The sequence below is a fragment of the Phoca vitulina genome, unplaced genomic scaffold, assembly GCF_004348235.1.
Source record: "Phoca vitulina isolate PV1807 unplaced genomic scaffold, GSC_HSeal_1.0 scaffold13, whole genome shotgun sequence".
Lineage (NCBI taxonomy): Eukaryota > Metazoa > Chordata > Mammalia > Carnivora > Phocidae > Phoca > Phoca vitulina.
Genome location: NW_022589716.1, coordinates 43,690,339 through 43,714,801, shown reverse-complemented (window position 1 = coordinate 43,714,801; position 24,463 = coordinate 43,690,339). Strand labels below are relative to the sequence as shown.

Sequence of the window (24,463 nt, the reverse complement as noted above, 5' to 3'; positions counted from 1 at the left end):
CTAGGAGAAGGTGCCCAGGATGGGGACCACTCGACAGTCCCATCACGGTACCTTTGTCTCTCTAGGGAATGGCGTTCTGAGAGGCTGAGCAGATGACCCTCGGCAGGGCTGCGGGGGAGGGGCTGCCCTGGGCTGGCCAGATGGCCCAGCATAGCCAGACCGCCAGCCAGCAAGCATCTCGACAATTCTTGTTGGTTGCCTGATAGATGAGACAAACGATTCTTTGGCAAGGGACTAAAGGTTTTGTCCAAAGTCCTGGATCGATTTTATTTTATTATTGCCAGTGGCTGAAAACAGCATTATCAGGAACTTTCTCAAAATCACATTCACTGCCTTTAAGTTAAGGATGGCGGACTGCAGCCTGAAACTTGGCTGCCTTTCCTCACATGCCCTCCACCCGGCCATTGATTTTCATTCTCGAAATGGCAGGAGTTAGTCCCAACGGGATTTCAGTCTAGTATGTGGCTTCTGAAGGAAACCTCTGCCCAGGTTTCCTTGAAGTTCCCTCCTCGCTGCCAGCGCTTTTGGTTCCTTGGTGCTCATAGTCTCTTCCTGGGGGTGCCAGGAGCAAGGGGCAGGGCCAGCACACAAAGTACATGCCGGGTCTCAGAGTCTGCTCCCTGCAGGGCCAGGTGGGTGACGTGAATGAGGGAACGAGCCAGGTGGGGACTCTGGCACCCTGCGGGGGGGGGGTCTCACATCCCCATGTGAGGGGCTGGCTGATGTCACTCAGCTCCGAGGGATGGCGGACAGGTAGATAATGGGCCCAAGGTGGCTCCGTCTTACCATTATCTAAATGTGAATCTCTCAACCAGACCTTCAGATCTGTACAATCTGAAATCTTCCAAGTTTTTCTTCATGGCCACTGAAATGTTTAAAAAATATTTTAAAGCCAAAAAAAGCACATCTGGGTTCAGTGCAGGGCCCTCCAGTTTGAGACCTTTCCTCACAATGGCTCAGTGAGGCAGGACTCACAGTCGCGTATCAGGGATGAGGAAGCTGACCCCCAGAGAGTGGGCACGCAGGCAGCAGCAGAGGGGGAAATGCAGACTGGGGGTCTATGGCCTCCACGGGCAGCTCTCTCCAGTCCACCCTATCCTGGCCCAGGTCCCCTGTCCCCCAGCCCTTCTCCACCTCTCGGGCCAGCTTTCCTTGGGGTTGAGGCTGGAGGTCTTTCTGGCTTCTCTTCTCCTTCCCCTCCTCCTTCCCCTTTTCCCTGCTTCTTCTCCTTGGCTTGGGTTTTAACTCCAGCTCTACTACTCACCCGCTGAAGGACTTTGGACAAGTTATTTAATTTCTCTGTGGCTCAGTTTTCCTTTCTGTAAGTGGGGGAGATTAATAGTAGGAACCTCCTTGGGTTGTTGGGAGGAGTCAGTGAGTTGAAATACACAAGGGCCTTGGGCCGTGCCTGGCATGCAGCCAAGTGCTATCTATCTAAGGGTCTGCTAAATAGAGTAAGTGTGACAAACATTTATTGAGTGTCTACTGTGTGCCGGGCCCTCTGATGAACCCCAGGGCTCAACGGGGGCACCAAGGACAAGAGCCCACCCCTCATGGAACTTACACTCTAGAGGAGGAAGACACAGGGTTGGACGAGCCCCATCTGTGGGCCCCATGCCGGCACAGTCTGCACTATGCTGACCTGCCTGGAGTTCGCACGATCCAATGGGCCTTTCCAAATCGCAGCCCTGGATGTGGCCACTCCCCCTCACTCCTCCCACGAACTCCGCTGCTCGCTCTCTGTGACCCTCAGCTGGCCCATATCACCTTTGCTTAGGGCCCAACCACTCTTGCCAACAAGCTTTTGCACAACAGCTCTCTCTGCTTCTCCCTCCCTTCCCCTCAACCCCTTGGCTTAGTCAAAGCCGCCTCTCCAGAGTCACTTAACCGCATTATGACCTGCCACTTTGCACTGTGTGTGGTGACCCACGCGGGGAGGCCGGGGAGTTTTTGTTTGCCATCTGCTCCTCCAGCTTATGGAAGAGCCTCACTCGCATTGGGAAGGAAGGGAGAGATGTGAGGACTCAGTTGCTTCTCCTCTCCAGCTTTGCTTTCCTCACCTATAAAAGGGGTGCAGTCACCATGAACTTGAAGGACCGAGCTGACGAGCCTGGAAGTGGATGCCACCTGGGGTGGCTGGGTGCTTCCTGGAGGAAGGGGCAGCTGAGGACTGCAGAGAAGGGCAGGAGGAGGCCCTGGAGGAAGGCAGGGGAGGGCATGCGCTGAGAGGGGCCAGTGTCTGGCTAGCTGCAGCCTGCTAGAAGGTCAAGATGGAGGCAGATAGCAGGGGTCCTCAGTGAGGAAACCAGGCAGAGAATAAGTGTCATCTCCCCAACCCTGCTCCTCAGCATCCCTGGTCCTCCCTCTGGGGCTGTTCAGGAAGAGGGTCTTAAGAAGCCCCTCCAGGCTGTGGATCCAGGCTGGGTCAGGTATGACGTGGGGGATGGCTCTCTGTGGAGCAAGTATTTCTTCTTTTATTCTCAGTCTAAAAGGTGGAAGGAGGCACGTGTTCTCCACACAGCCTCCCAGGTGCAGAGAAGGAGGGAGTGAGAGGAGAAACTGGAGAGTTTTCAGAGAGGGGCAGGCATTGCTGGAGGTCACACAGCACTGCTCCTCATGCCCACACAGGGCATGAGTGTGAAAAATGGTCTCAGAGGAGCCGCTCATGCAAATAAGGACAAGAATAATGGCACATTCCCCATTTTCATTTAAAAATAGTCACAGCAGTGACGTCTGGCACTTCCTAAGTGCCCAGTGCTGTTCTGAGCTTTTTACACTGTTAACCTTGGCTCTTCATAGCAGCCAGAGGAGATAGGTTCTATTACATTTATTTCCACTTAACAGATGAGGAAACTGAGGCATAGAGAGCCTGAGTAACTCCCTCAAGGTGACCCAGCAGGAGCAAAGCCAAGAATCCGGGAGCTGTTGACCGCTTCACATCAGTCTCAGGTCACCCTAGTGCCTCCGGGGAGACAGCGGGGGCACGGTTACTGTGCCCATTTTTCGGAGGAGCAAACCGCGGTTCCGAGAACCTGGATGATCGCCGGAAGGGAGGCGGCGAAAGGAGGCGTCGGAGTAGTTTGGGCCCGGCCACTCAAGGAGCGGAGCCGCAGGCCCCTCCCAGGAGCCAGGTGGATGGGCGAGTGGTGGGGGTTGGCGGCTGGTGTTAGGGGAGGGGGTGAATCGAGGCCGGGGGCTCCCTTGCTCTTCATCCGGAGGCAGGAGGAGGCTGAGGACCGGCTGTACCACTTGGCACCAGCATTTGCAGGGAAAGGGTTTCCTCGAAAAGTGCTCTCTAATGCGGGAAGCAGTGGGCCGAGTGTTCGCCGCGCAGCACGAGGGTGTGTGCGCGCGCGCTCGGCGAGCCCGGGCTCTTTGTCCGAGCCCGTGCGCGCGTGCGTGTGTGGTGTGTGCGAGTGTATGTGTGTGCGCGTGTGTGTGTCTGTGTGAGTCCTCATGGGGGGCGGGGCTGGGCGTCCGGCCCCGCCCCGGCCCCGCCCCCGGCCCGGCCAAGCTGGTATTTTTCCACCCAGCAGGATGGGTGATGCTGAGAGCTGCCTGCTCAGACAACAGACACGCGAGGTCAGGAAGAAGCCGCTTATAAATTACCGCTTCCTCCGCGCCGCCGCCAGCGCCGAGCTCCGGGCCCTGGCCGCAGCCCCGCTCGCTCGCCAGCTCCGAGCCCCGAGGACCGCGAGCCCAGAGACCCAAGCCACGCGGAGAAGGAGCGCGGAGCGCGGAGCCCGCGGGCCAGAGACCGAGCAGGAGGGCAGCCCCGGCCAGTGGAACCGAGTGCAGCCGAGCGCAGCGCCGCGGCCACCCCAGGTACCCGAGGGACAGGGAGCCGCGCGCGCGGAGCCCCCTCCCTATCCCTGTGCTCCCGCCAGCCCGGACCTCCCCGCCAAGCCCCTCTCGCCACCGAGGGAGGGACGGAGGGTCGCCCGCGCAGACCCGCTGGTGGGGCTGTTATTGTTTCCCCAGCGAAAGGACTTGGGCTTTTCGTGCCGGCGGCAGGTGTGTGTGTGTGTGTGTGTGTGTGTGTGAGTGTGTGAGTGTGTCTGTCTCACTGGGTGTCTCTATGTATCTCCTGTGTGTGTGTGTGTGTGTGTGTCGGTGTCTCTGTCTCACCGGGTGTCTCTATGTATCTCCATGTCCCTGTGTTTCCGAGGGTGGCTGTTCCTTCATTTCTCCAGCAATGTGCACTCGTGTGTCCCAGTGTGTGCCTGCTCTTCTGTGTCTTGGGTTGTGCTTGTCTGTGTGTTCGGGCGTGTCTGTGATACCTGAGTGTGGCTGTGTCAGTGTGTCCTAGGATGTGTGCGCTTGTGTGTCCCGGTGTGTGTCTGGTGTGAACCTGTTTGTATGTGACTGTGTCCCCGAGTACCTCGCTGTGCACGTGTGTGTCCCTGAGCGTGGCTGTGTCTCCGGGCCCCTGGTTGCCGGCACTTGTGTGTCCTGGCTGTACCTGAGGGAGTGTCCCTGGTGCCTAGAGGGCCGACCAGCCCGAGCTGATTCTCCAGGGCAGGCACTGAGTTGGGCGAGGTGATAGGGGGGCATGGCTCCAAGGGTGCTGCCCGTGTGTGGCGTGCAGGTGGCACTGCCAACGTCCAGCCGTCTTGAGTGGCAGGACGGAGGCCCCAAGGGACAGCTGGGGGCCAAATGGGCAGCAGGCAGGGACAGCAGGACACATCCTCCTCCAGCCTTTTCTCCTTCCTTCTGAGGGTTCCTCTTTTGAGCAAGAGGTTCTCTCGTCCCCCTCCCACCAGGAAAGCCAGATAGAGAATCTCAGGGACCTTCTGCGACAGCCCCAAATCTTCAGCCTAAACTGGAGGGGGGACCTGTGGGCCACCCCCTGCCCCCGGCATTCAGAGGGAGGTGTGTGCTGAGCAGGGCCACCAGCCTGGCTATTTTGGTCACTGCCTGGCCCCTGCCAGATCCTGGTGTCCCCTAGGACTAGCCCCAAAGCCTTGGGAGGCAGCCCAGGCCCCCATTTCCTGCCTGGAGAAATAAATCAGCTCAGTAACTGCCCAGACACTTGAACGGAGGGTCTTTGGGCTGAGGTTTAGTGGCGCGTGGCTGGCTCCGTTTGGACTTCGGTAAATTGGCCCACGCTTTGGCACTGCTGGCGTTTAAATAAATGTCATGGAGGAGATCTTTTTAAAATTTCTTTTTAATTTTTTCTTGGCTAGAAGGGAGGGGATCTCATCCAGAGTCTCCCAGCCAGAAGGAGTTTATTTTTGTGAGAAAGAGCGGGTGAGTGCTTAGCAACCGCCTGCCTCTCTCTCTCGACCAGGGAGTCATCCTGGGAGTGTGGGGTGGGCATGAGAAGGTGTGGCGGTGGGTGGGGGAAGGAATTTAATCAGGATGGTGTTGGGGGGATTAGAGGGATGCCGGAGGGCACTGGCTGAGAACCCACCACAAGATGGGATTGGCAGAATGGCTAGAGGTCTTAGGCCTGGCTCAGCCCCTAGTTGACCTTGTGCAACCTTTTTGGGGGGGCCTCAGTTTCCTCATCTGTAAAATGGGTGGAGTAGACTGGTTATGGGGTAAATGGGGACTGAGAGGCAGAAGCATGTCCCCAGAGAGCTCAGTTCAGTTACTGTGCCTCAGTTACTCTACCTTAGTCAGTAGGTGACCTTGGGTGATTCTCTTGGCCTCTTTGAACCTCAGCTTGGCTGTCTGGGCAGCAAGGACGCCAGTGCCGGCCTCGCTGCGCCCTTGAGGGGATTGAGGGAGATGAGGGTGAATAAGCCTGCGGTAAGCTGTAAAGCTCGGCTCGGCTTCGTAGCTGCCGATTAGAGGGTGTCACGAGGTCTCAGGTCACTGGTATGTGGCAGGGCCAAGGTGCACTCTTGAGCTTTTGTCCTTCGGGGATACCCTTGTGCTGGCCCATAATGCAGTCGCAGTGGGCCTCCTCTGCCCGGTTCCTCTCCTCTCGTCCTGCAGTGATCGGGTCACATCTGCTTTACAGAGTCGGGAGGCCTTAGTGGGAAGTACCCATTTTAGAGATGGGCAAACTGAGAGCTGCCCAGGGGACTTTGCCTTGATCGGACGGTGGCAGGAGTGGGCCTCAAAGGTCTTTCCTCGGCCAGCTGTGAGTTTGGGCCCCATGGAGCTTTAGTCACTGATATGCTGAGGAGTTGAACTTGGACTGTGGTCAAGACCTGGGGAAAAACAAGGGACAAAGATCCTCCAGTCCTCAAGGTTGGAGGGAGAGAGCGCGGGACCCACCGGCACCTCGATTCTGTCCCTCGTTATTCATTCTCCCTTCTGTGTGCCTTCTCGGGGAGCCCTGCCACTCTTCCTACACAAGTGTCAAATCCACAGGAGGCTTTGGGCGCTGGTGATGGTATTTTCTAACTCCCAACTTGTTTGCCTGTCAACCTGTCAGAGGACTTGGGAGCTGTACTTCTCTGAAAGTCTTTCCAAAAGTCCCGAAATGATAAGACACTTGTGAGTCATTGAACACATTCCTGTATATAGGAAAGAGCTGACAAATAAATTACAAGGAGTGCCCAGAATGCAGCTTAGCCACAGCTGGAGGGGGTCTGGGCGGGAATAGGGCTGGCCTTGGAAGCCCAGGGTCACCCCCACAGGTACAGGCTGATCACTCACCTCTGCAGAAGGTCAGAAGCAAGAGTCAGATTCTTTGGGGCTACATCTCACTCCTCTGCGTTGGCCAACTTATCGTGGCGCAAGTGTTTGTTTGAATTTATGGGTTCTGGGGAGGAGCTGTGGTTGTGGAAATGCCCAGGGTGGCCTTCGAGTGTGAAAGAGAGCTCTTTTTAAATGTGCCTCTTCTAGTTGTTTAATAAATCTTGCTAAGGTCAGCTCTGGCCTGGCACTGGATTTGGGGTAGAATATTGGCTTTCGAGGTGCTCAAAGTCCAGAGGGAGAGAGGGCACTGACCATGCCATCCGAGGCGTGCTGTGAAGACTCAGGTGACTGAGTATGCACCGATGGCGGGGTCATAGGCAGAAGGCACTTCAGCCTCTTAGAGGAGGTGATGTCAGAGCTGGCATCTTCTGTGAGCGGAGGAACAGTATGGGCTGGCGTTCTGGGCAGGGGACATAGCAGGTACAAAGGCACAGTGGCATGAAATAGCCAAGCATGTTTGTAGAATAAGCCTTGCAGGGTTCCTGCTGGAGAAAACAGGGGCCAGGTGGTAGAAGGGCCTGAGCATTGGGTAAACGGGCTTGAGCTTTATTCTAGGGCAGCAGGGATAGAAACGGCCTCAGACTGGGTTTAGGGGCAACAGTGGCAAAGCTAGTTAAACCCAGGAGCCCAGAAGACCCCTGATGGTGGGTGGGGAGCTAGGCTGGGGTCCAGGAAACCGAGGGTGGCCAGGCCACCGCTGGTCAGGGCACAAAGCATTTTCCATGCCAGTGAATCTTGCCCTGAGCTCTTTTTGTAAACACAAGGTGAAGGCCTGGACATGCTGTTTAATAGGTACACAGGCCATTAGCTTACTGGCTTTGACCTCCCTGGGAGCATGAAGCCCAGGAGTCTTTAGGGTGAATTATGTCTGCCCTGGACAGGGCTTTGGGGTTTCCCCTCCCACAGAGGCTTCATTTGGAAACCTGAGCTGAGGGGCAGGGGCTATGAGTGGCCCAGAGAGGGCAGAAAGAATGGAAACTGCTGTGCTGTTTCTAAAGCTCTGTGAGTCAGCCAACTCTCTTGTAAAAATCAATGTACAAACAACAAATCACCCAAAACAATAAAAGGGAAGGGGAGTGTAGGGGCCAGGGGTTGGGCAGTGGTAACTGTAATCAGGCAGAGAAGGACTTGAGTTACTCTTTTACAAATTCAGATTCCCAGGTCCAGCATGGACACACTGAATCAATCCCCATGGGGTGGAGCCTGGGAATCTGTATAAAAAATCATGTGTTGTTTTTTTTTTTTTTATTTAAATTGAGATCTAATTTACATGCCGTGAAATGCAAAGAGTCTGTTACAGTTTGATGAATTTGACAAATTTATACACCTGTGTAACTACCACTCAGATCAAGATAGAGAATATTTCCAGCTCCCCTAGAAAGTTAGTCGTCTCCTGCCCTTCCCCTCCCGGAGGTGAGGAGTTTCTGATTTTTGTCACCCTGAATTAGTTTTGCCAAGCCTAGAACTTCATATAAATGGACTTGTGTGGTGGATACTCTTTAGTGTCTGGCTTCTTTCTGTTTGATGTTTTTGAGATCCATCCATGCTGTGGAGTTTATCACGAGGTGATTCCTTTTACTGCTGAATAGTATTCCATTGTATGGAGTCACCTGTTGATGGACGTTGGGGTGTTTCCAGGTTGGGGTGATTATGAATGAAGCTGCTGTGAGCATTCCTGTATAAGTGTTGCAGTGAGCTTATATTGTACATTTCTCTAGGAGTGGGACTGCTGGGTCCTAGGGTCCATAGATGTTAACTTTATGAGAATATGTCAAAGAATTCTTTTAGTTACAAAAATAATACACCTCGGGGTGCCTGGGTGGCTCAGTTGGTTAAGCGTCAGTCTTCGGCTCAGGTCATGATCTCAGGGTCCTGGGATGGAGCCCCACATTGGGCTCCCTGCTCAGGGGGGGCCTGCTTCTCCCTCTCCCTCTTCCCCTCCCCTGGCTCATGGGTGCTCGCTTGCTCTCAAATAAATAAAATCTTCAAAAAAATATATACCTCAAGCAATACAAAACTGTATAAACTAAAAGTGATCCTCAAAGATCATTAAAAAAAAGTGCACTCTAATCTTCAGTCTGTCTATTTGTCTGTCTCTTTCTCCAATAACAATAAAGGCCTGTAAGGTTATACATTTTCCTCTGCACACAGCTTTAACCGTATCTCTCGGCTGTCTACAGGGACGTATACTTTTTTATTACATTCTAGATCAGTTTTCATTTCAGTTTGGATTTCCTTGTTGATCTGGGGCTATTTAGGACATGTTCAGCAAGCTAACTGTAGTTTTGTTTTAGTGTTACCGAAAATGGCATCATACTGTTCTTGGTTTTGCCACTCACTCTTCAAACAATGGACCATTGTGGAACTGCCGCTTGTCAGAACATACAGATCTGCCAGGCCACTCTGAACGGCCAGTCTGCATTTGGGAATCACTCACCTAGTCTGGCCTGCCTTAATCACCACATGCGTTGCCAGCTCACTGAATGCAGAGCACCCACCTGGTGACTCTGAACTTCCCTGAAGGTGGGCAAAGAAGCAGGCTGAGGCCACTCGGCATTCTGAGATGGGAAGGAGCACCCCAGATGCCTTATCTCCCTTCCTGCATTTAAGGCCTGTGCCTGACTTAGGGAAGAAGCCCCATCTTCTGGATGAGTTCACCCGGCCTCAGAAAAGTGACTTGCTGCAGCTCACACAGCTGAGATTGAATAGGAAGGGGAACTAGAACCAGAGCCCGTCCTTATCCCCCCAGCGGCGCGGCAGATGCGCACTGAGCACCCACGGGGTGTCAGGCAGAAGGCCAAGGCCAGGAGGGCAGGGATAAGTAAATAAAACAGCCCCTGCACTCAAGTGGCTCAGTCTCACGGGAGGGGAGAAGATCTGTATCAGGAAGAGGTTAATGAACAATTCCAGGCGGCTTCTGCCAAGGGCAGGCCATGGTCCAGGCAGGGAAAAGTGGGGAAGGTCTGAGGGAGAGTGGTCCTCTGGCCAGGGAGTGTGGAGACTTTGGGATCTTTGAGTGAAGGCTCCCCGCCATCCACTTTAGGGATCAGGAGGCTGAGGTCCAAGCCAGGCTGATAAGCTATCAAAAGGGCCATTGTTCACAAACTTGCGGTTCTTCCCCAGACTCAGGCTCCATTCAGTGATTCTGTTAAACAGGTAAATCTCGAGGCAGTGTTTTTACCTCTGCCTCGAACTCTTGATGACAACGTTCACAATTCAGATGCTAATTTTAACACAGCTAATGGGAAGGGGGAGTGAGAGGACAAAGCTGTACCAATCCAAATGATTCCTTAGGACTTGGCTGCCCGGGAGACACCTGCAGAAACCGGGGTGGGGGGTCCTGGACAGCAGGACCTCCTGGCTCCTGTGGGCAGCTCTGGCTCCTGGCGGTGGTGCGGGATAGAATCAAGGCAATTTGCAAGAGGCCTGGAGGGCAGGAGAGCTGAGTTCTTCTGGTTTCACTCACTTGGGTCCTCCCTAGTCCCTTGGAGCTTTACCCTCCCCATTAAGCAGAAGCTTGGACCACATCTCTGAGGGATCCCTAGGATGGACATTTGGAGAGACCTGCCCTTCCCCCACGGCTCTTCTTTGCACACAGTAAAAGTGCTAAGCCATTCGCTGCCAGGTTCCACCATCCCCTTTCCAGCAGAAAGTCCTTAACCCAAGCCAGGTTCGGGGTGAAGCGGTGCAGGGTGGAGGGGTGAAGTGGATTCCAGCAGAGTCATGCTTAGTGGGTGAAGGGCACCGGAAGGGGGTGGTCCTGAGGGCTCTGCCCTCTTGCCCTATAGCCAATTGGCACCTGGGGATGATTGCTGCTGAGGCCTCATGGAAGACCCGGGCCGTGATTTCAAGGACATTCGTGCTCTCACCAGATGGCACTTGGTATCTCCTCTCTGGGGGGATAGCCCTACAGCTTGAGACAATAGGCTCCTTGCCAGCCTCCCTGCCTCCTAGGCACCCCTCTGTACCGTCCGTGGGCATGCCACTCTCCTGCTCAGAGGTCTTCAGTGGCTCCCTAGTGCTTTGTGAAATCAGGTTCACACTCCTTGGCCTGACATGCGAGGCCCTGCAGGTTCTGGCCTCTGGCCAGTGTTTACACTCATCTGCTGCCACTTCTCCCCACCTCCTCGTGATTTGGCTGATTTCTGCTCCTAAACCGAGCCTCGGGCTCTCTTGGCTCTGCCCGTGCTCTTGCCACAAGGCCCGTCCTCCCTTCTTCTTCTTCTTTTTTTTTTTTTTTAAGTAGGCTCCATGCCACCATGGGGCTCGAACTCAAAACCCTGAGACCAAGAGTCTCATGCTCTACTGACTGAACCAGCCAGGCGCCCATCTCCCTTCTCTTCTTATTCCCCTTCTTCAAGGGTCACCTTGAAGCTGCCTGCTTCATGAAGCTTTCCTTCAGCCCCTTAACTGTGCCTGGCACATAGTAAGGACTCAAAAAGGATCCAATGAGACAAAGTATACATCATCTCACCTTGCTCAGAGCCTCCTCTGTAGGGCAGAGTTCAGATCTTTGTGGTCTTGCCTTTTATCTGTTCACCTGACTGAGGTCACATCAGGGGAGGGATAGATGCTCCATTATCCAGCCTGGTACACAGTGGTGCTCAGGACACAAATAAAGGCTGTCTGATCCCCTCTACCCTGAAATGAGAGCCTATAGTGGGTCCGGGCTTGAAAATAATATTCACCCATCTCCATCCATACTTATTGGTTCTAGGCCCTGGGGATGTGCCAGGTGAACCAGACGATGACCAAATCATGGCCATACGCTCATGGAGCTGACCATAAAATAGTCGAATGAATTATCCCAGCGGCCTGGGGCACCAGGGTTTGGATGCAGGATCAAGTCCCAGGCCTGAAAAAACAGTACCAGTTGCTGTAAAATGGTCTCCCAGGGGCAGCTCTGGACCACAGGCATGTTTTGTGTTGTCCGCATAGACAGAGTTTTAGAATTTTAGAATTCAAGCCTGTATTTTTCAATGTGGGGTTTTTTTCTTCTTTTTTTCTTTCTTTCTTTCTTTCTTTTTTTTTGCCTCTACATCTGGTCATTGTCTGGTGTCTCTGAACATCTGGACATACTGCTGTTCCACCTGGCAGCCCCCCTTGAACTCTCCAGCATGCCCCAGTGCAACCCCCTCCAGCCCCCCCACCGGCTGCTTCCTCGGTTAGGTCTGGCCAGGCCCGGGGCATGGAAATGAGTTGCCAGTGGATCCCGAGCAGGGGGAGGCATTCTGCTCCATTCATTCACCGGGGTTTCTAGTCCGCTTCTAGCCCGCCAGTGGGGACCCTTAGCGCTTTCCCAGGGGCAGCTTCAGGCCACCCCCCCAGCGCTCCATGTGGGGCTTGGCGCACCCCCACATCAGGCTGAGACCCGCACCTTCCCTGGGAGCCCCTCCGCTTTCAGCCTCTGCTGTGGGTTCTGGGCCTTGGGCTCCAGGCAGGGAGGGTAATCTGCCCCCTTGAATGCTAAAGATTCAGCCTTCCGCAGAGAGGCTCAGAGGCAGCCATACTCTGCTGGAAGGAAGCCCTAAATCTGAGACCTGGAATGTTTTCAGTGTATCTTGTTACCTTGGCTGAGCCCGAGAGTGCAGTCCGGTGATCGGTACCTATTCGCTAAGTCTCATTGCAGGGCGCCAGAGGGGCTCCTTGGTAGTCGTGAGGCTCAGAGGCACGGGAGGAGCTTTCTGCCCTCTCCAACATTTCCTTACCTCTGACCCCTGCTTGCCGTTGCCCCAGCCTGGGGGTCATTGCTACATCTTGGCCCGGTCCTGGGATATGGCAGCAACAGCAATGATGATGACACATACTGGTGCTCCTCAGACTTGAAAGCCATAGACATCCCTGGAGAGCTTGTTAAGATGCCCCTTTCTATGCGGGACGACTGAACTGGGCCCTGAGAGTCTGCATTTCTAACCAATTCCCAGGCCGTTGTCAAGGCTGCTGGTCTGGGGACCACACTTGGAGTAAAGGAGGTCAGTCCCAGCTCTTGGGCACCTGCAACCCTTCCTAAACCAGGGCGGGTTCCTGGTCAGCATCATCTGCCCAACCGTCCCAAGAGATACCATTATTCCCATTTTGCATGTGAAAAGTTGAAGCCCCAGAGACCGCAGGTAACTCGCCCGAGGCCACACAGTTGGGAGGCGGCCGAGCCAGGCCAGGCCAGGCCCTCTGGGCCAGTGCCACTTTGGAAAGGATGCTGGTGGGGAAGCCGTTTTCCACTGAACAGTGTCCACGGTCCAAAAGCCACAGGAGGCGTTTCGAGGCAGCCAAGTCGGATGTAAATCAGGGAGAGCCCAGGGCCAGCCAGGCGGTGCTGACAGCAGGGCAGCCTGAGGCCGTGTGTCAGGCTCAGGTCTGAAGTGGGACTTACTGGTGCTGGCATGCTGCCTGGTGTGGGGAGCCGTCGGGGGATGCTCGCAGCTCCTGGAACACCAGCGTGGGGCCTGCTGGAACCCAAGAAGGCGCCTTCTCACTCTTACACGGCCTCACTTTTTAGTTGAATCCCAGGGTGGAGGGCTGGCTGGAAGCGTCGGCAGTAGGATGGATGGACGCTGGGACCTGGTGCGTCAGTTGTTTAAATACTGGTGCGTCAGTTGTTTAAATACTGGTGCATCCTTGCAACCGGGGATCTCATTGAGGACTGAGGTTGCCGAGACCTTCTGCTTGGCTGGGGCTTTATTTTTACACGGGGCACCTGCCCCAAGCAACTGGAAAGTGTAGAACAGATTTAGAGTCTAGGTTCTCGAAATGTGGTCACGGGATGTGCGGTCCAGTCATCACCTGGGAGCTCGTTAGAATATAGAATCAGGGGCCCCACCCCAGACCTGCTGACTCAGACCCTGGGGGTGGGGCCTAGCAAGTTTTAAGAAGCCCTCCAGGCTTAACTTTGAGAAGGGCTGATTTCTCCATCTCCAGCCAAATGCCCAGGGGTCCGGGAGGGTCAGTCCTAACCTTTGCTACTGGCTGAGAGTACCAGGGCTGCAGGGTGACCTCAGATGTCATTTCATCTGTGCCCCACTTTTCTGATGGCCTAAACATCAGTTAAAGGGGCATGCATAAAGTTATACGGCATATCTGAGGCAGGGCATAGGTCTGGATTCTTAGAGTTGCAAGTTGTAGAAATCAGTTCAAACTAACTTTAAAAAAACAAGGGAGGGAGGGAGTAGGGGAGGGAGGGAAGAAGGGAGTAGGGGAGGGAGGGAAGAAGGAAGGAAGGAAGGAAAGAAAAAGAGAGTGAGAAAGAAGGAAGGAAGGAAGAGAAAGAAAGAAAGAAAAAGAAGAAAGAAAGAAAGAAAGAAAGAAAGAAAGAAAAGAAAGAAAGAAAAAGAAAGAAAGAAAAGAAAAGAAAAGAAAGAACAAAGAAAAGAAAGAACATTTACTGACTCTTAACTGAAAAGCCCCAGGGTCATACTTCAGGCATGGCTGGATCCAGGTGCTGAGATATGTCATCAGGATTGTTTCTTTCTGTCCATTTCTGGGCTCCTGTGTTGGTTACTCTCAGCTGCATAGGATGCATCCCCTCCCAGCATAGCCATCTCAGTCTAGAAAGAGCCTTCTTTTTTCCCAATATTCTTAGCACGAGCCCTTGTCATCACTCTCATTGTCCAGGCTTGGTCAGGTGCTTGTCCTTGAGCCAACTGTCACAGCCCCTCTGATTGGCTAGGCCTGGCTCACATGCCTACCCAGAACCCCGTGGGCTGAGAGTGGATGTGCATGGGTGTCCAGGTGGAATGGATGTGAGGCTGTCCCCAGAAGAAGGGGCATGGGTGCCAGCAGGCTATACCCACAGGGACTTAGTGCCATTCTTATCCTCCTCTTGGAGCTGGGTTGCCCTCAGGCAACTGCTAAGGTCTCATGCCAGATAGAATTATGCTCCCTTTCCTGGTTCCTTTACCATTATGCCTATAAATGTGCATTAAACATGCTACCTTCATCTTTCCCTTTGTCCCTCTTCCCTTGGTATAGTCCAGGATAGCAAGTTACACGTTACCCTGGCACCCACGCCTGTTGCAGGCATTACTAACCCACCCCCGCCTTCACAGCGCCACGTGTCCACCCAGAAAACAAAGCCTCCGTGGCGTCCGTGTCGCATGTTGGCCTTTACCATGGGGTTCTGGGCTCCATGAGAGCAAGCACCTCGGCTGTGTTGTTCATTGCTGGGTTCCCAGGACCTAAAACAGTGCCTGGCACATAGTAGGTGCTCAAGAAATTTTAAAAAATATATATATTGTATATATATTTTATTCTTAAGTAATCTCTCCCCCCAACGTGGGACTTGAACTTACAGCCCTGAGACCAACAGTCGCATGCTCTACTGACAGCCAGCCAGGCGCCCGTTAACAAATTACTGACTGAATATTCCTACCCCACAGTGCCTTGACCATTGGGCACCTACGTTAGCCCGTTGAATGTGGGGGCGCTGCCATAGCAATGAGGTTGTCTGATTTGGGGGACAGGGAGCTCTGCAGACTGCTGGGGCCATGTTTCTGAGTCTGAGGAAGGGGCTCCAAGGGCAGGGCCTCAGGTACATTGAGGAAAGACTTGTCCACCCTGCAGGCCTCTTTCTGCCCTCCCACCATTACCCCCTTCCCTGCTCTGCTAATCCATTTACCTGTTCATTGAAATGTGTGATCCTGGTTGATAAGGAGCCATTTCCTGGTTTTCTGCATTTTTATATTCTAGGAAACCAGGGGAGCCTTCCAGCACAGCTCTGCTGGTGGATGAGAGACAGCGGTGATCTACCCCAACTTGCATTTTTTTCCCAAACTGAGTGCCAGAGAACAGGAGGTGTTCTATTAAAAAACAAAAAAAACTAACAGAAAAAACAAGGCTTCGGGGGTCATTCACATTTGGGGACTGCTTGACTCAGCAAAGTTCAGCAGATTCCCTTGGTACGGTGATTCTTGGAGCCTTTAACCAGTTGATGAGTTATTGTCTTCTCCAAGAGTCTGGGGCCCCCAGGGCCTCCCTCAGCCCCTCCGTCTAGCCGTGGTGTGTCCCTGGGCTCACAGGGAATAGTCTTTCACAGACTTGGGCCCATGCCTAGGCTGCTCTGGTGCCCGCCTCTGGGGCCGGGCAGTGGCTTACGGTTGCAGCTGGGGGGAGCCTGTGTGTGTGTGTGTGTGTGTGAACACGTGGGTCTGTGTGTGTCTGCGTGTGTGCACGGCTGCCTGGGCAGCCCGCTGTTGACTTGGCCCCTCCCAGCGTGCGTGAGGTGAACAGTCACACGTGCAAGAAGACTCCGAGTCCCGCGTATAGTCACAATCTGACCAGATCTTCTCTTTCCTTCTTTGCTTCCTCTCGTTGTATTAGGTCCAGAACAACAGCCCTTGCTGAGGAGCCTCCAAAACGTAAGTGGCATTCGTCCTCTCAGTGCTGTTGGCGTCTCCCCGATGTGCGGCCCTTGGGCTCTCAGGGTCTCCTCCAGGCTTGAGGAGGAGAAAGCAGAACCCCCAGGGCTCCGGGGCCTCATCCACATGTCACTTCGGGGTGGTGGCTTCATGGCCCGGGTCGGCCCCCTCCGCCTGCCTGTGCCGGGGAGACAGCCTTACAAATGCTGAGCACTGATTTTCGAGTCTGGCCTGGACCCCATCCTGGCTCTGCCACCGAGCAGTGATGGGGCCTCGTTGAGTTAGTTCTGAGGATTGGGCTCAGACACATGTAAAAGGGTGAGATGCTTGGTTCCCAGCACAGATAGGATGCTCCCATCAGGACTTGGGGCTACTGTCCCAATTGTCTCTTTATTAAACTTTTTATTTTTTATTTTTTGGGTCTTTTTTTAAGGATTTGTTCATTTGAGAGAGAGAGCGTGAGTGCCTGCGTGAGCGCATGCGCACACACCTGCGTGAGGGGAAGGGCAGAGGGAGAGAATTTTTAAGCAGACTCCCTGCTTAGCGCAGAGCCCCTCCCGGCTGATCCCACCACCCATGAAATCATCAACCCAGCCAAAACCCAGAGTTTGTCGTTCAACCGACTGAGCCACCCAGGCACCCCTAAACTTTTTCTTTTTAAAAAATTGAAAACTTTCAGAAAAGTGGAAAGGAGAATACAGTGAACTCCTGTATACCTTTCACTGAGATTTTCCCATTGTTAACATTTGTTACATTTGCTTCATCTCTCTATATATGCTATAAAAATAGTCACATTAAAACTTTTTTTTTTTTTTTGCTGACTCATTAGGAGTAAATTACAGGCATGATGCCCCTTTACTCCTCCTAATCCTTCCTATGTATTTCGTAAGAGCAATGCCATTCATTCTCTTATATAAGCACACGCAATTATCAACCCCAGGACGTTTAACATTGACACAATTCTCTTATCTAATCTACAGACCTTAATGACATTTTGCTGACTGTCTCATATTTACAGAAGCTTTTTTTTTCCCCCCAGTTCAGGATCACAGTGTTTTTAAAAGGGGTTTCATGGGGCAGGAACCTGACTTTTCTGCAGATGACTTCTTCACCTTGATCTAAAACATCCTTGCTATTGGGGTTTTGAAAGTCTTTTTGTTATGACATTCGGTAAGAAATAGATTTTATGACAGGATGCCACCCGTGCTCACATATCCACACATGCTTGAAAGTGAAACCAGTCTCGCAAAATGATAACTCACATCTTCAGCATCTTTAGGGCTCTGTTCTATTCTGTTTTCTTTTATAAAAGTGATAGTCCTGACCCTTTGAGTTGATTTCATGACCCACTAGTAGACTCTGTTCTGGAATGTGAAAATCCTGGCTTCTTAGGCAGAAATTTCTCCCAGGAGGGAAGGTAGTGCCCTGACCAAGGACTTGGAGTTTGGTTGATTTGGGGTCACCTCGGAAGCCAGGACTAGGAGAAAGGCCCTGAAGACCCTGGCCCACTGCTACCCATCGTGGACCTGACCCCATCCCTGTGATCAAGCTCCGCCCCCCCGAGGCCCTGTGACCCCATGGAGACCTCCAGTTCTTTATGCTGTGACATTAGGCAGGCGTATCCCTGGTGGCTCAGGACACTTCCCTGGCTGAGTGGGCATAGAGTTGTTCTAGTCCATGTCAGCCTCCAGAGTCGTTGCCATACTGGTCACAAATGTCAGTAAGAATAATCGCGAACACTTATTAAACTCTTTAATAGCATGCTCGATTCGGCACGGAGAGGTTTAATGTATAGTGGTGCATTTTAGCCCACAACAGTCTTAGGATGTGGGCGCTGCTGTTCTTTTTGTAAAAATTACAGGTACATTCATTGAGCACTTACGGTGTATCAGGTACTGCTAGGTACTTTACAGACTCATGCAGTCCTCAAAGTAGCCCTAGGAGTTAGACCCTGATATTATCTCCATTGTACAGATGGGGAAACTGAGGCGCAGAGAGGTGAATTGACTCCCCCCAGGGTCACACTGCAAGGAAGGATTTGAACCCGACCTACTTTCTGACCCTATCACCGACACCATCCAGCACTGCTCTTCCCTCCCCCCAGGCTGGGAGCAGACTCCTAGGCAGGCCCATTCCCAAGGCCTTGTGCTCGTTAATGAGTAGCCTGGGGCAGCCCAGGCAGGCAGGTGCCTGCTGCTGCAAAGCTGGAGTCTGAGTTCTGCTTCCAGATAAAGAGTCTTGTGCAAGGCTCCCAGCCCCCATCTGGGCTGGTGGCTTTAGAGACAATACACAGATAGAAACCAGCTGCTGTTCTCTCCTCCGAGGTTTGCTGATCCATCCACACTTGGTGGGAGCCCATTTCACAGAGGATGCCCTGGAGGCTGAGAAGTGGGTTTGCTCTCAGGCCCGTATGATGCTTCCTCCACGTGGCCCTTTTGGCTTATGCTTTCTGAAAGGGCTCCCTGGCCATCTATATGGCAGGCAGCAGGATTGGGAGGGGGTCATCTTTAGGGAACAGAAGCTGTCCCCTCTGAAGCTGGAGCACTACCAGGCATGCAGGTGTGTGGCCCTCCTCACTGAAGCCTCCAGGTTCCCATCTGAGAACAGGGACGATAATCACTCACTCTAGCCCCTGACAGGGCGTGCACAGCTGGGAGGTGGCTGAGATGTGGATGGGTTGTCCGTTGTTCAGCGGACTCTGAGTTATTAAGGAACCGGCCGAAAAACTGATTCCTGACAGGGATAAAACCCACATCGTGGAGAGTCCGTGAAGCTGGAGTCAGACAGTCAGACAGTCCTGGATTCAAATCCTGTCTCCACCCTATGCCGGCTGTATGACCTGGAGGGGAGAGTCCTTGAACTCCTCCGAGCCTCAGCTTTCCCACCTGTAAGATGGAGCAGCAAGGGCACCCAGGAAGCTTTGAAAGCGAGTATGGTATCGGGGGTAACGGTCCCTTTGTCGTCATGGTGGAGTTTTGAAGCACTCAACAGGCCTAACAAAATCAGGACCCAGCACCCCAGTACATGTTCTAATTTCACCTCCCTGGCGAGATCCCCTAGAGCAACCCCCTCACTCGCCTCAGCTGAAAATCAGATCCACCCTTTTGGGTGTCTGTGGTCATTTTAGCTAGAGGGGCACCTCTCTGGGCTTGTTATAAGAATTCCCACGGGGCCTTCTCCCCCACCCCCTCCCGGACCCCTCCAGGTTGTAAACTCCAGCAGGGGAGGGGGTGTTCATACAATGGACTTGTGACCCATCCAGGGAGAGCCTCACCCTCCTCACTCGCTCCCTGGAGGGGCCAAGTCAGTGAGAAAATGGTATTTACTGTTTGTCTGACCTGATAATAAAAGTGATACATTTTTAAAAAATGAGATATATTTGACCTACAACATTCTGTGAGTTTAAGGTGTTAAAACATTTGGGTTTGATACATTTATACTGCAACATGTGATTGTCACTGTAGCGTTAGGTAACGCTTCTGTTGGGCCACAGGATTATCATTTCTTCTAGTGTTGGGAAGTAATGTATTTGTAATACAGAAAATTTGGAGAGCACAGAAAAGTCAAGAGAAGACAATAAAATTCATCTTGTTCCCGCCATGCAGACAGAACCATCTAACAGTGCATTTATAAACGCGTGGGTAAATATACATTATTTACATTTTGCTTTTTTTTTTTTTTTTAAAGATTTTATTTATTTATTTGACAGAGAGAGAGATAGCGAGAGCAGGAACACAAGCAGGGGGAGTGGGAGAGGGAGAAGCAGGCTTCCTGCCGAGCAGGGAGCCCGATGTGGGACTCGATCCCAGGACCCTGGGATCATGACCTGAGCCGAAGGCAGACGCTTAACGACTGAGCCACCCAGGTGCCCTACATTTTGCTTTTTAAAGTTGAACTCACACTATGGCGACCCTGGGGAGCCAACTTCCTGTCTCCACCCCCCAACATATTTCTTAGCATTTTTCTGGGTCTTGGGTCTTCTAAGTCAGGGTCAGCAGAGCCTTTTAAAGGGCTGGATAGGATGTATTTTGGGCTTAGGGGCCTGTGGGTTTGCCTCCACTGATCTCATATGGTCTCACCTCTGCTGTTGTAGCACAGAATGCAAATGAGTGGGTGTCGTTTTATGCCATTAAAACTTCATTTACAAAAACAACCTGCTAGATTTGGTCCAGGGGTCGAAGTTTGCTGACCCCCCGCCCTTCCCTTCTTATTAGTTTTGATTTGTTTGGGTAAACCATCATTTATTTAATTAATCCTCTAGCAATGAGAGATTGGCCATTGGTAGTTTCTCTTTCATGTAAACCACTCTGCTGTGAACATCTTTTTTTTTCTTTCTATTTTTAATTGTAAAATATACATAACATAAAATTAAACATCTCGACCATTTTTAGGTCTATAGTATAGGAGTGTTAAGTGTATTCACGTTGTCCTGCAACCGATCTCCAGAACTTTTTCATCTTGTAAAACCAAATGCAGTGAACATCCCTGAGTGGGCATCTTTACACATTGGTCTGGTCCAGAAAATTGGAATTGCTAGCCTAAAGGGGGTGTGCATTTTTTTTTTTTTATTTGAGAGAGAGAGAGAGAGCACATGAGAGAGGGGAGGGTCAGAGGGAGAAGCAGACTCCCTGCTGAGCAGGGAACCCGATGTGGGACTCGATCCTGGGACTCCAGGATCATGACCTGAGCCGAAGGCAGTCGCTTAACCAACTGAGCCACCCAGGCACCCGGGGGTGTGCATTTTTAAGGTGCCGGGCACCTGCTGCCAAATCACGGACCCTCAGGAATTGCCCTAACTGAAGCCTCTGAGGATCACCAGTGACAGCCCACGGGCCTCAAGAGGGAGTGAAGCCAGCCACTTCCTTGGGGAGCCCCTGCCTTCAGGGCTTGGGGAGCAGTGGATTTAAAACAACCCATCCCAGAGAAGCAGCAGCCGGTCTGCCAGCCTTCCTCTTTTGGGGAAGAAAATAAAAAGTCCATAAACAAGATGTGTTATGAATACCGAACCAGACTTGGAGGTTGATACATCTACCCTTTAGAGAGAGGAGAGGTGTGGTTAAGACCTCAGCTCAGCTGTCCAGTGAGTCCAGGGGTCAATGGCATTTGGCCTCCACTTTGCTGTGTGACCCAGGGCAAGTCATGTAACCTCTCTGGGCCCTCGGGTCCTCTGTCAAAATAGACATGATGTAGACTCTCTCCTCTCTGGTTGGACGATCAGAGAAGAACTACGAAAGTTCTTTGCACAGTGGCTGGCACACAGCCCCTACCCAGTACGTGCTGGTTGTGATTGCTATTCTTACTGGGGCGGTTAGGATTTCTTTTAACACCTCTATCACGGTAGTCTGAACATACAGACAATAATAGCACGTGCAGCCCTTCGCAGTTCTCAGAGAGGTTTTCCATGTGTAATACTTGCGTTATTTTATAGCGCAGTTATTAATGTCCCTGTGTGACAGGTGAGAAATTTGAGGCTCAAGAGGGCAGCGGCCAAGCCGAGGTCAGCCATGTGTCAGGACAGGGAAGCTGGGCTTTAGTCCATGCCTTCGGCTAGTCGTCTGTTCCACGCCGCAGCTGCTGGAAGCCGGGGCCTCTGGATGACCAGGGCAACCGCCTCTTCTGGCCTCACCTGTGGTGGGAAAGCTTGGGCCTTTGGTGGAGAGAAGGTTCCTTGGTTTATTTTCCTGTCTTGCCTAGCCCCAACAGTGGGCAGACGGGGGTTTTTTCAAGGAGAGAGGTTACAATTCTAATGTGTGGGGTGCCCCCCACCCCCCGACACCACCAAGCGATTCTCCAGCGCTAGCTGGATGTCCTACCTTGTAACTCACTCCTGACACTATTTCCCTGGATCTGCAGGTTAATGATTCAGCCCTCCAAGGCCGACCCCCTACTCCCACCTCACTTCTGACGCCTGTTGTACGTGTCCCATCATCCCCTGTGCTTTTGGCGGACTGGCTAGAAATCAGAGGTTCCCATGACCTCCTCCTTGGGTTTGATTAATTTGCTAGAGCAGCTCACAGAACTCAGAGAAACATTTTATTGACTAGATTAGTGGTCTGTTAGTAAAGGCCGTAACTCAGGAACAGCCACGTGGAAGAGATGCACAGGGCAAGGGATGGGGAAGGGGCGAGGAGCTTCCATATCCTCCTCCCCAGGTGCCACTCTCCCCCAATCTCCGTGTGTTCACCAGTCTGGAAGCTCTCATTTAAATTTTTATGGAGGCTTCATTACTTTAAGCACCATTGATTAAATCATTGGCCTTTGGTGATTGAACTCCATCTCCAGCCCCTCTCCTTTCCCTGGAGGTCACGGGGTGGGACTGCAAGTTCCAACCTTCTAATCACACATTTGCTTCTCCTAGCAACCAGCCCCTAGCCTTAGGTGCCTTCTAAAAGTCCCTTGTTAACATAACAAAAGACACCTTTCTCACTCTCATCACTTAGGAAATTTTTTTTTTTGAGAGAGAGAGAGACGGCACAGGAGAGAGTGAGCATGGGGGGGAGGGGAGAGGGAGAAGCAGGCCCCGCTTGGAGCAGGGAGCTGACCCGGGCTCCATCCCAAGACTCCAGGATCAGGACCTGAGCCCAAGGCAGACGCTTGACCAACTGAGCTACCCAGCTGCCCCTCTCATCACCTAAGACCAAATATATATTTATATTGATTATAAGTCACAGTATCGCAGTTTGTTGTTGTTGTTGTTGTTGTTGTTTTCAGAAACCGGCAGGGCATTTCAAAGACCAGAGCTGCCTGCTGAGGTGAAACCTGAGCAGGGTTTAGAGGAGGTATTCCCATCGGTTAGTCTGTCCTCAGCCAGCAGACAGTAAGTCCAGAAACCCACGCTCCCCAAAGCAGGAGGCTCTTGGATCCTAAGGCTAGACATACCTCTGGGTTTGGAGGGGTTGGCTCCCTGGGGCTCCCCTGAAGGAGGGTGCCCTGGGTCAGTATTCAGACCCAGCTGCCCAAAGGGTCCCCCACGGCACCACCTTTATCTACCCACTTCCCCAGCAACTTGCTGGGGGACCTTGGGCGAGTCATTTCCCTTCTCTGGGCCCTCATTTTCCTCATGCGTAAAAACAAGGGTCTGGAATCATGTCCCCAGAGGAGCTCCTGGGGTGACAGCTTTGGACGTGCATCTCAGCTCTGCCGTTTAGGAGCCGGTGCTGCTGTGATGGGCTCCCTCTCTGGGCTGGGTGTTCTCTGTAAAGCAGACACAGTGCCCATGGCTCGCAGGGTCTATTGTGTGCTTGGCAGCCTGGTGGCCCGCACACCCTCTGTGGGGCTATATACTTGGACACCTCGGCTTCCCATAATGGATTCTCACCCCTAAACCTTTGGCCTTCATCCTTAACAAGTAGCAGGAGGCAGTTTTGAGTCACTGGTTCCTCTGCCCCTCATCCCCAGCCTGAGTCGGCTCCTGCATTACCTTGCACAGGGCTTCTCTCACCCCCAAATTCCCCCATCCTTGTTCCTATCATCACCCCTGAACTCTTGCTCTGAGGGTCCCGTCAGGACTGCCAGGTTGTGAAGGGCCCATGGCTCCCTCCCTCCCTCCTGCCACAGTGAGGGGGACATGGTTCTCACTTATGTTTTCAAGTCAAGTGGTGCTCTGACCTTCTGTCTGATTCCTTCCTAGTCTTCTCTGGGCATCCTGCCTGCCCCCCCACCTTCTCTGGGCATCCTGCCTGCCACCCCGCCCCCCCCCGCCGCCCCCGACATGAGAGCTTTCTCTTGTCCATTAAGTTACAGAGGCCCAGAGAGAGAGACCATGTTTTGATAAGGACTCTAAGGCTGGCTCCTGATCTGTGGGAAGGATGCCACGATCGATTAGCAATGTCTTTCGGGAGCAGGATGGGTGGAAGCGGCATTGGGGGCCTCGATGAGGTGAGGGCTACGGAAAGTCCTTGGGAGTAGACTCCTGCTCTGCAAAAACTGTGGAAACAGGGAGGAGCTGAGAGGACCCCAAAAGGTCTGTGCAGGTACCAGGCAAGCAGCTTCTCTGAGTGGGAAGAAACAACGGAGCATGCCTGTGGGAGAGCGTGACCCCGAAGTCTCAGGATCTTTAATTTGTACTCAGGTTGAAGTTTTCAGACCAGGAGCTCAGAGTCTTTGATGCTTCTTATGTCCTGGGTGTCATATTTTGTGCGGGATGCGGTGTGTGTGTGTGTGTGTGTGTGTGTGTGTGTGTAACAGGGATCCCTCTAGACACTCTGAATAAGGTTGCTAGATGAAACACAGGGCGTCCAGTTAAATTAGATAAACTGAGTCATGTTTTTGGTTAAGTATGTCCTTCGCAGTATGAGTACATCCGACAAGCTTACCTCCGCAAGCTCATTTATCCAGCTGCCCCGGGAGGTTGTGCCCGCAGGCCGGGTCGTACCACTGCTTGAGGTCACAGATGTCCCCGCGAACCAGTTGCCGCAGCGCTTGTCCCAGCCCTGGCCCTCCTCGCTGTGAGTCCCTGA

General features: G+C 52.7%; 1 protein-coding gene across 2 annotated transcripts in view; it reads left to right on the top strand.

The window, feature by feature from the left end:
- Nucleotides 1–3,545: 3,545 nt before the first annotated feature.
- Nucleotides 3,546–24,463, top strand: part of SLC6A6 (solute carrier family 6 member 6) — an 80,022-nt gene continuing 59,104 nt past the window's right edge. Inside the window, exons 1-2 of one of the 2 annotated variants that reach the window (XM_032412004.1) lie at nt 3,546–3,825; nt 15,967–16,004. The gene's annotated coding sequence lies outside the window, so the exon portion shown is untranslated. The remainder of the gene's footprint in view (nt 3,826–15,966; nt 16,005–24,463) is intronic. The other variant, XM_032412005.1, reaches the window with a different exon arrangement.